We start from the raw sequence: 10,091 nt of genomic DNA, 5'->3' as shown, positions 1-10,091 counted from the left end.
AATTAAAATTAAGACATTCCAAACAAAACTAAAAATAATCGTGTACCCTACGTACATAGGCACATAATTACTTGGTAAGTTTTTAATTTAGACAAATTACACATCTATACTAATATTATACAGCTGAAGAGTTTGTTTGTTTACTTGAACGCGCTAATCTCAGGAACTACCGGTCCGATTTGAAAAATTCTTTCAGTGTTAGATAGCCCATTTATCAAGGAAGGCTATAGGCTATATACCATCACGCTACGAGTAATAGGTGCAGAGCAAAAATGAAAAATATTGCGAAAACGGGTTTTCACGCGTACGAAGTCGCGGGCACAGCCAGTTAACAATATTAACATTTAAGTCTCTGGGTTTGAGATTTACTTCATTGGCATTGAATTCTAATTGGCAAATTATGGAATGACTATCATAATTTTCCAGTTTTATTAGAAAGATTGCAGGAAAAGCTTAAGTCAATTGTCAGCAGTTGGAGGTAAGATCCTCTGAGGTTGAGAATTCCGAGTAAAACTTGCTTCTACCTTCGGTCTGATCATGAGATGCAAATCAAAACGAAGTCATGTTGTGTATTTTTCTTCTTGTCGTGTCGACAACAAACCTACACGGCGTCAGCCCAAAACTCCGCTACAAGAGTGGCGTTGTCAGCAGTATTCATTAAAGGTTCGGCCAAACCAACGCGATCACAGCGCGATCAGCCGGCGTGCAGCGATGGCGACCAGATCTAAATGCATTGATCGCCATCGCTGCACGCCGGCTGATCGCGCTGTGATCGCGTTGGTTTGTTCGAACCTTAAATCCTGCGTGCAGTTGCTTGGGCACTCAGGGCACGACATCATGTGCTTCACGACTGGAGAACAAAACCCCATCTGCCCTCCGAGTTTATGTAGTGTTTTTATGTAAATTAAAATATAGCAAAATAAATGGTTCCTTGTTTCAAAAGTCAAATCAATCAATCGGTATACGACATAATACAAGTCGTGGAGTAGAATCTTGTTGAGTAGCGTGACAAAAATTTGTCGACTGACGCAACATTATTCCCCAATAAAAGAAATGTAAACATAATTAAAATCGTTAATGGTTGTCGGAACACTTAAACAAACATGGCAGTATCTGGCAATTTTGCTTTTAGTACTGAGTTTGTGCAAGTAACTACAAGCTTTATGTGACTTCAAATCTTGTTTAACTACTGGAAGGTGATATTTTGGTACATTTTTGACTGAAATCCGTCAACTGCTGGACAAATGGTGGACCACAGATCCTCAACAAACTATCCTGCATCCTGTAGCAGCATCCAGGTGCTTCTCGCAAAAAAAAAAAAACATTTCTGTCTTATAGTGATTGGAATGGAAAATCTTGAATCTAAAGTAGGAACTGTTTATGGATCCTTAAATCAGCTAAAATATTTTTTTACTGTACCTACTTATGTTTTTTTTCTCATTTATGAATTAGCCGAAAAATGTTGCCAACTCATGATGTTATTTCAATCATTAGTTTTTTGTTGAATTGTTTCATAGTTTTGAAACTACGTAGGGCATTAAAATTTACAGAGGTAGTTACGTTTTATAAAAAATATTTCATAGTCATGATGATAACTTCTGTATATTTTCTAATTTAACTCTACACACTCGTATACATACACCACAAGTTTTTATTAAATGATAATAATAATTTGACCATCGGAACTAAAAAAAGAATAATTAACAATCCTTTATATTGACTGCATTAATTTCCTCACATCACAAACCCACCCTTGACATAAAAAATACATCCGCACGCTCATGTAAAAAACTGCTGATACAATTTTGTAAATAAACACGAATTTTGCGATTACCTAAGAATTACTAGGTGGGGTGTCTGGTGGCGGACGGTGTCTGGTGGGCTAGGTATTATGAGTACCTACCAGTATACAGTGGAACTATCCTGTTTAGGAATTATTTTGTTTCATGGTCACTTTGGTCGAATAAAGTAAAAAAGTTTATTTTTCCATTAACTTATGTTTTATTTTTGTCAAAAATTGGCTAAAACAACATAAACAACTAGTCAATTCCCATGATTTTATCTATGTGGATTCAGGGTAATTTCATTTTATTTTCCGGAGATTTTATCCTCCTATTTTACCATCTTATTATCATGCAAAATATTTCAATTTCCTAAAAAATTCGATAAGTAAGTAAGATTAGTTATTCAGACTAACAAATACTATACACGTAGAGTCAATAATATGCGCACAATTTTGCTCTTTTATGAAAAAAAAACTGAATTATAGAGCGAAGAAAAAAAGGTGAAAACCTAGAATGATTTCCATAATAGCTATCTTTGGACAGAAATGACTACTGAAAATGATTTTCAATTTAAAAATAGTTTCATTTTCCGGATATTATCCAGTCTGGACGTTCCATATTATTTTGAAATAAAACAAGTGAATTAAATAATAAACTACCTACCTACTCGATTAAATGTATTTAAATAATAAAAAAAACTTGACTTAAAACTACAACCGTCCCACAATATCCTTGCCACGATTATCTAACTGCCAACGCCGTAAAGGTCAGCTTACGGCGGTCGTCTGTTCAACAGACTATAGTGTTACGACGTCGAATTACCGTGTTATTGTTAGATAATGTAATGGGAAGACTGGGGACACGGCGATTTAATGAACTTACGTATTTGGTTCAAAATTGGCTCGTGTAAGTGTGTGGCAATAGTTTAAAAATATCGCGGTGTTTGGTAGGTACTTCCTATTACGTATAGTGAAAATTATTATGCGTACCTGTTACGCGTATATTAAAATTTATTTAGGGTAGGCCTCCCACTAGGTGGACCGACGATCTGGTGAAGGTCGCGGGAGGTGCCTGGATGCGGGCGGCGCATGACCGGTCTTTGTGGGAATCCTTGGAGGAGGCCTTTGTCCAGCAGTGGACGTCTTTCGGCTGAAACGAACGAACGAAGATTTATTTATTTTCGAAGGTTGAATTACGAATTTTGACATTTGAAAAAGTTATAATTTATCGAATTTAATTAGAAAAGTCAAAATAAAGTTTATAAATAGTAAACCGGAAATCTTACAGATCTTGACGACAACACTGTCAAATCAATTGATTTCAAAAGAAGTGACATTTTTCATTTTATTAACAGTTAACTTTTAACTGAAGAATAAACTTGTCATTTGGCATACTTCCCTTGCCACACTGAAACTGTCAATATGCCAAATTTGATCTTCAGATTAAAGTTAACTGTTGGGAAAACAGCCCTAAGAGTAAAAATACTCTACTTTTTATAGGAAACATATTTTTTCACAGATCATTAAGTGTGTCAATTAATTGGTGGTCTTAACGGTTAGCACGATTTTTTTTCGGCTGAAAAAGATAAGATATCACGTGCGTTTGTTTTCATTCCAATCCACATCAAAAATGGGCGTATTCACATATTTCCTGAATTGAAATGTTTGTAAATGAATTCTACGAAAAGCGCATCTGGCGTAGAGAGAGATAGTGTTATCTAATTACGCCTATGCATTTGTCTATGAGTCAACAAAGCGTGGTTTGTAAGTGACAACATTACAGTCAGTCAGGTTATAACATTTTTGTAGCAAAAATCGCACTTATTGCAACGAAATAAGATGCCGCATGTTAAACTTGATGCGTTGTCTGTATTCGTGAATAATGGCGCCAAAGTTTGATAACTAAAAAAAAACTAAAACTGTCTTGGCCAAAAGAGTTTTCAAAATTCGTGATACCCAAAGTAGCCAATTGTTCGCATCAAAGAAATTTTGAATTTTTGAACTTTGAAATTGTTCGCATCACGTCTTTGTTACAAGATCTTTGTAATAAGGTTGTGTTGTCAACTTTTTGGCCACTTTGGGTGTCACGAACTATTTGACGTTCACTGTACTTAGAATCAAGCCAAACTCTGCAAGGTCTAACTTCACTAACTCTAATTTGAAAATTATAAATAACCTGTAAAAATTCAAGTGCCTAAGGTTGACTCTTGTCGTTACTAACTATTGAATAAGTTTTAATTTTATAAACGTGTTAAACGAAGAAAGAAAACGATCAATTACATAAAATTCGAAAATCACCGACGATACGGAACCCTCAGTGGGATTTCGACTCGCACTTGACTTTTTTCAGTTTTTGATGATTTCTGTAGCAAACCTTGATAGATATAAATCTTCCACTAGTTAATACATACTTTGTTATTTGAGTCTCAAATAGTAATAGAGCTATTACCTACGGAGTGTTATGTAAAAGAAAACATTGGCTTTGCTCCAAAGGTCGCGGGTTCAATCCCGGCTATTGTTTTACAAAGTTTATTTCAATATCATTGCTTCCTCTCAAACTACTGTCTGTTGATATACGCGACGGAGGTTGATAGAATGATTAATGGTTTTGGACGTAGTGGGTTTGAAGTTCGATTCCTGGCTGGATTAAAGGTAAAGTTAGCAGGAAGGCGCTGGATACAGGCCGCTACGAACTGATAAATATGAAAATCATTCGGGAAGGCCTATTTTCAGCGGTAGATTCCTGTAACCGAGATGATGATGATGATGATGATAATGGTGATGAATGTTCTTGAATTCATATATAAGTTCCAGGTTCGATTTTTGGTAGAGTTAATTTGGAAAAATATTTTTTGCAGTTATCTGAGTGTACTGAAACGCTTCGTTTCATCATCATCATTTCAGCACAGTACGTAGCCCCAAATGATGTCCAAATTGACCAGTTGGTAGAGGCATGCATCCAGCACCAGCATATTATGTAAAATTATGTACTATAGTTTAATTAAAACTGAATTAAACTGGTCAGACCGACATGTTTTATTTAAATGTAGTATCATCTAACGGCACTAACAAAGGCCATAAGTTACAAGTACTTATTTGTTTAGTTCTAGGTTATTTTTTCCGGTCTGCTGCCCCGAATTCTATAACATGAAGTTAAATGAACTTTGCAGTTGCAGTATTTGGCTAGTCGTAAGCATGCAAGTATTACTAACCTTGTTCGTGCGACTAGTTTAGAACCAACTGTAAAATAATGAGAAATGTTCACACTTTAATGAGCGATAAGTATTTAATTTTTGTACTTAATTTTACCCCTTAGGGGTTGAATTTTGGGAAAACCAGTCTTAGTGAGCCCCTACGAGTAGGTAGGTACGTTCTAAAAGGAACCCCCATACAAAATTTGAGACTAAGATCCTAAGCACTTGTAGTTTCTGAGATTTAGTGATGACTGATGAGTGAGTGAGTCAGTGACCTTTCGCTCTTATGTAAAAAATAATAGATTAACTAGTTTCTGGACTCGGCTTTGCTTCTTTCACAAAAAGGCTTTTCGCACTGTTTTTTCGATCATTTCTTGAGTAATGATGAGTTTCATCTCATTTTTAATTGCGACAAAGTTTAAGGGGTTCTTCTATATCCCCAAAATTAATTAAATTTGATTTAGCGGTTAGTAAAATATAGACAAAGATACTTAATATCATTAGAAATTTTATTAAATTTTTAAAGATAAGAATACCTACCTACTGTTGTAGACTCAAATTGCTTTTTCTACCTCAAAATTATTGATTTAAAAATTGTGTTGTATTTACCTACCATAATATTTCATCAAGACGGCAGTATTGTTTATTCCGATTAATTATACATATTGGTACAACCTGTGAAGTGGTTAAGTACTTAATCATTTCGCTGCCATGAGCGCCACCGGCAAAAGGTGAAAACTATTATCTTCGTCCGGTAAAACAAAACAATTATGTAAAAATCCAAAAAAGGTCACCTGANGGGAAAAAACATTTGTATGAAAAAATCTAAACCGCGTAAGATAGATGAAGGGGGTAAAACGGTATCCACGCGTACGAAGTTGCGGGCGGCCGCTAGTTTTAAAATAAAAAAAGAATTAAATAAAAAACGTGGGTAGTTCTCGATTAAATGTATTTAAATAATAAAAAAAACTTAAATTAAAACTACAACCGTCCCACAATATCCTTGCCACGATTATCTAACTGCCAACGCCGTAAAGGTCAGCTTACGGCGGTCGTCTGTTCAACAGACTATAGTGTTACGACGTCGAATTACCGTGTTATTGTTAGATAATGTAATGGGAAGACTGGGGACACGGCAATTTAATGAACTTACGTATTGGGTTCAAAATTGGCTCGTGTAAGTGTGTGGCAATAGTTTAAAAATATCGCGGTGTTAGGTAGAGTAGGTAGGTACTTCCTATTACGTATAGTGAAAATTATTATTAAGATTTATTTAGGGTAGGCCTCCCTCTAGGTGGACCGACGATCTGGTGAAGGTCGCGGGAGGTGCCTGGATGCGAGCGGCGCAGGACCGATCTTTGTGGAAATCCTTGGGGGAGGCCTTTGTCCAGCAGTGGACGTCTTTCGGCTGAAACGAACGAACGAAGATTAAAATTTATTTATTTTCGAAGGCTGAATTACGAATTTTGACATATAAAAAAGTTATAAATTATCGAATGTAATTAGAAAAGTCAAAATAAAGTTTATAAATAGTAAACAGTAAGGCTGAGTTGCACTACCTAACTTTGACCGTAACTATGACGATAATCGGTGTTTTTTGTATGGAGTTTGACAGATTTTTGACGTTTGTCACAGTTAAAATAAGATGGTGCAACCCAGCTTTAAACTTATAGATGTTGACAACACTGTCAAATCAATTCATAGGAAACATATTTTTTTACAGATCATTAAGTGTGTCAATTAATTGGAAGTTTTAACGGTTAGTACTCTTTTTTTCGGCTGAAAAAGATAAGCTATCACGTGCGTTTGTTTTCATTCCAATCCACAGCAAAAATGGGCGTATTCACTTATTTCCTGAATTGAAATGTTTGTAAATGAATTCTACGAAAAGCGCATCTGGCGTAGAGAGAGATAGCGTTATCTAATTACGCCTATGCACTTGTCTATGAGTCAACAAAGCATTGTTTTTAGGTGACAAGTCGCGATTGATTGGCGCCAGCGAAGTTTTAGCACTAAATTATCTTAATAATAAATAAATAAATATCCTTGGACATTTTACACTGCGCTTCTAGTCCCAAACTAAGCAAAGCTTGTACTATGGGTACTAGACAACGGATATAAACATACTTAAATACTTCTTTTTTTTTAAATACATACATATTATACATAGAAAACACCCAGTCCAATACAAACAAATATGTTCATGCACACAAATGTTTGTACTGTGCGGGAATCGAACCCGCAACCTCCGGAATAGTAGTCCGTTTCGAACCACTACACCAAACGGCCGACTGATCTTAAAATGTTTAGGGTTTGGTGCTCCAAATAGGATAAAGGAACACTTTTGGAATCAATTCGATTGACGACTGTTTACTTTCTTACTCACGAACACGAGAAATATTAATTTAAAATTAATGGCTCGCTCGGTCAAAAGTTATCTGATCTCATGTAGAACCAAGCTTCTGATTCTTTACACCCTAACTTCACATTTTAAACCTTAGTCTAGATGTGTGTTTCGTCATTACAAGAACTACTTAGTGCTTGTAACAGAAAAATAATGAACAGTGAATACTTTTTTTACCTTACCCCCATTGTGACGGTCTTATATAAGTGTTAAATTATGAGAACTCGAAAACGCGATGCAAGCGATATGTATGGTACACGTAGGAATAAGATGTAAGTAAATTACTGAGAATACGGAACTCCGTGCGTGAGTCCGAGTCGCACTTGACCGTTTATTTTTTCAGTGTTTGATGGTTTCTGTAGCAAACCTTGATATAAGTAAATCTTCCACTAGTTAATACATACTTTGTTATTTGAGTCTCAAATAGTAATGGAGCTATTACAGAGTGTTATGTAAAAGAAAACATTGGCTTTGCTCCAAAGGTCGCGGGTTCAATCCCGGCTATTGTTTTACAAAGTTTATTTCAATATTATTGCTTCCTCTCAAACTACTGTCTGTTGATATACGAGAAGTTGATAGAATGATTAATGGTTTTGGACGTAGTGGGTTTGAGGTTCGATTCCTGGCAGGATCAATTTAAAGGTAAAGTTAGCAGGAGGGCGTATACAGGCCGCTACGAACTGATAATATGAAAATCATTTGGGAAGGCCTATTTTCAGCGGTAGACTTCCTGAAATGATGATGATAAGGGTGATGAATGTTCTTGAATTCAATAGTAAGTTCTAGGTTCGATTATTGGTAGAGTTAATTTGGAAAAATATTTTTTATATCATCATCATCATCATCATTTCGGCCACAGATGTAGCCCCAAATGATGTCCAGATTGACCAGTTGGTAGCGGCCTGCATCCAGCATCAGCATAATATGTAAAATTAATTATGTACTAGGTATAGTTTAATTAAAACTGAATTAAACTGGTCACACCGACATGTTTTATTTAAATGTAGTATCATCTAACGGCACTAACAAAGGCCAAAAGTTACAAGTTACTTATTTGTTTAGTTCTAGGTTATATTTTCCGGTCCGTTGCCCCGAATTGTATAACATGAAGTTAAATGAACTTTGCAGTTGCAGTATTTGGCTAGTCGTAAGCATGTAGATATTACTAACCTTGTTCGTGCGACTAGTTTAGAACCAACTGTAAAATAAAGTATTGAGAAATGTTCACACTTTGATGAGCGATAAGTATTTAATTCTTATTTACTAGCGGCCGCCCGCGACTTCGTACACGTGGACCCCGTTTTACACCCTTAGGGGTTGAATTTTGGGAAATCCCGTCTTAGTAAGGCCCAACAGTACAATATTATCTGTGGCCCTACAAATACGTTGTAAAAGGAACTCCCATGCAAAATTTTAGACTGCTAGCACTTTCTGAGATTTCGTGATAAGTCAGTCAGTGACCTTTCGCTTTTATAGAAATAGATTAACTAGTTTCTGTCCTCGGCTTTGCTTCTTTCACAAAAAGGCTTTTCGAACTTTCTTTTCGATCATTTATTGAGTAATGATGAGTTTCCTATAATAATGAACTTTCGTCCCAATTTCATCTCATTGTTAATTGCGACAAAAGGGTTCTTCTTCTTCTTCGTCGCTACACTCTTGCCAGAGTGGTCGTGGTCGTCACACCAGGTCCGGTGGCAAGTCTCACAATCCGTTGCCATTCCTCCCGCACTCAGTCTTCTAGATCCCCAAAATTAATCAAAATTAGTTTAGCGGTAAGTTTTATTACGAGTAAAATATGTATAGACCGAGTTTAATACTTATGATTAGAAATAATAAGAATACTTACCTACTTAAATTGTAGACATAAATTAAATATTGTTTTTTGTTTTACCTCAAAACAATCGATTTAAAAAATTGTGTTATACTTATTTACCTACCATATTTCATCAAGACGGCAGTATTGTTTATTCCGAGTAATTATACATTATTGGTACAACCTGTGAAGTAGTTAAGTACTTAATCTTTTCGCTGCCATGAGCGCCACCGGCAAAAGGTGAAAACTATTATCTTCGTCCGGTAAAACAAAACAATTATGTAAAAATCCAAAAAAGGTCACCTGAACTGCGTCACCATTTCATCCGGAACCAATTTTTAATTAATTATTAATTAAACGATAATAACCCTTGCTGCGTGCCAATAAAGATCAACGTATTGTGACGTAGGCACAACCTTTGGTCATACCTTAAATCAATTTTGAATTCACAAAAACAAGTTATGGATCATGGAAACGTCTTTTATTTTCAACCTTAATGCTCAGAAATAAGGTCTAGGTCAGCAAAGTGTCAGGCAAAGTGACGTCTGCGCACGGCACGGCTTCAATGTGACGTAACGCAGTATTTTTTCCGCAAATTATTTTTACGCATCTTTTGTGTGAAGGAATATTGGCGAAACGGCCATATTTATTTTTAGCTATAGATCATCTGGAATAAAAATTTACGAGGGAATCTCGTTTTAGTTGACATCTTAGCCGCTCTGCTGCGCGCGCGCAATGACTAAAGGGAGCGGGCATTGACGTAGTTTGAAAAGTGACACATCACACACTTACATGAACATGTATTTTTCACCAAAAAAATCTAGGTAGAAGGTTTTTATTTTAAGGTAGAGAAAACAGAGAAATTAAAAGCTTTTAAATGTGGTACGATTGCGTTTA

Source organism: Ostrinia furnacalis, unplaced genomic scaffold (assembly GCF_004193835.3).
Source record: "Ostrinia furnacalis isolate ACB-3 unplaced genomic scaffold, ASM419383v2 OfSCF2290, whole genome shotgun sequence".
Classification (NCBI taxonomy): Eukaryota; Metazoa; Arthropoda; class Insecta; order Lepidoptera; family Crambidae; genus Ostrinia; species Ostrinia furnacalis.
The sequence above is the reverse complement of the archived record's forward strand: the minus strand, read 5'-3'. Positions refer to the sequence as shown.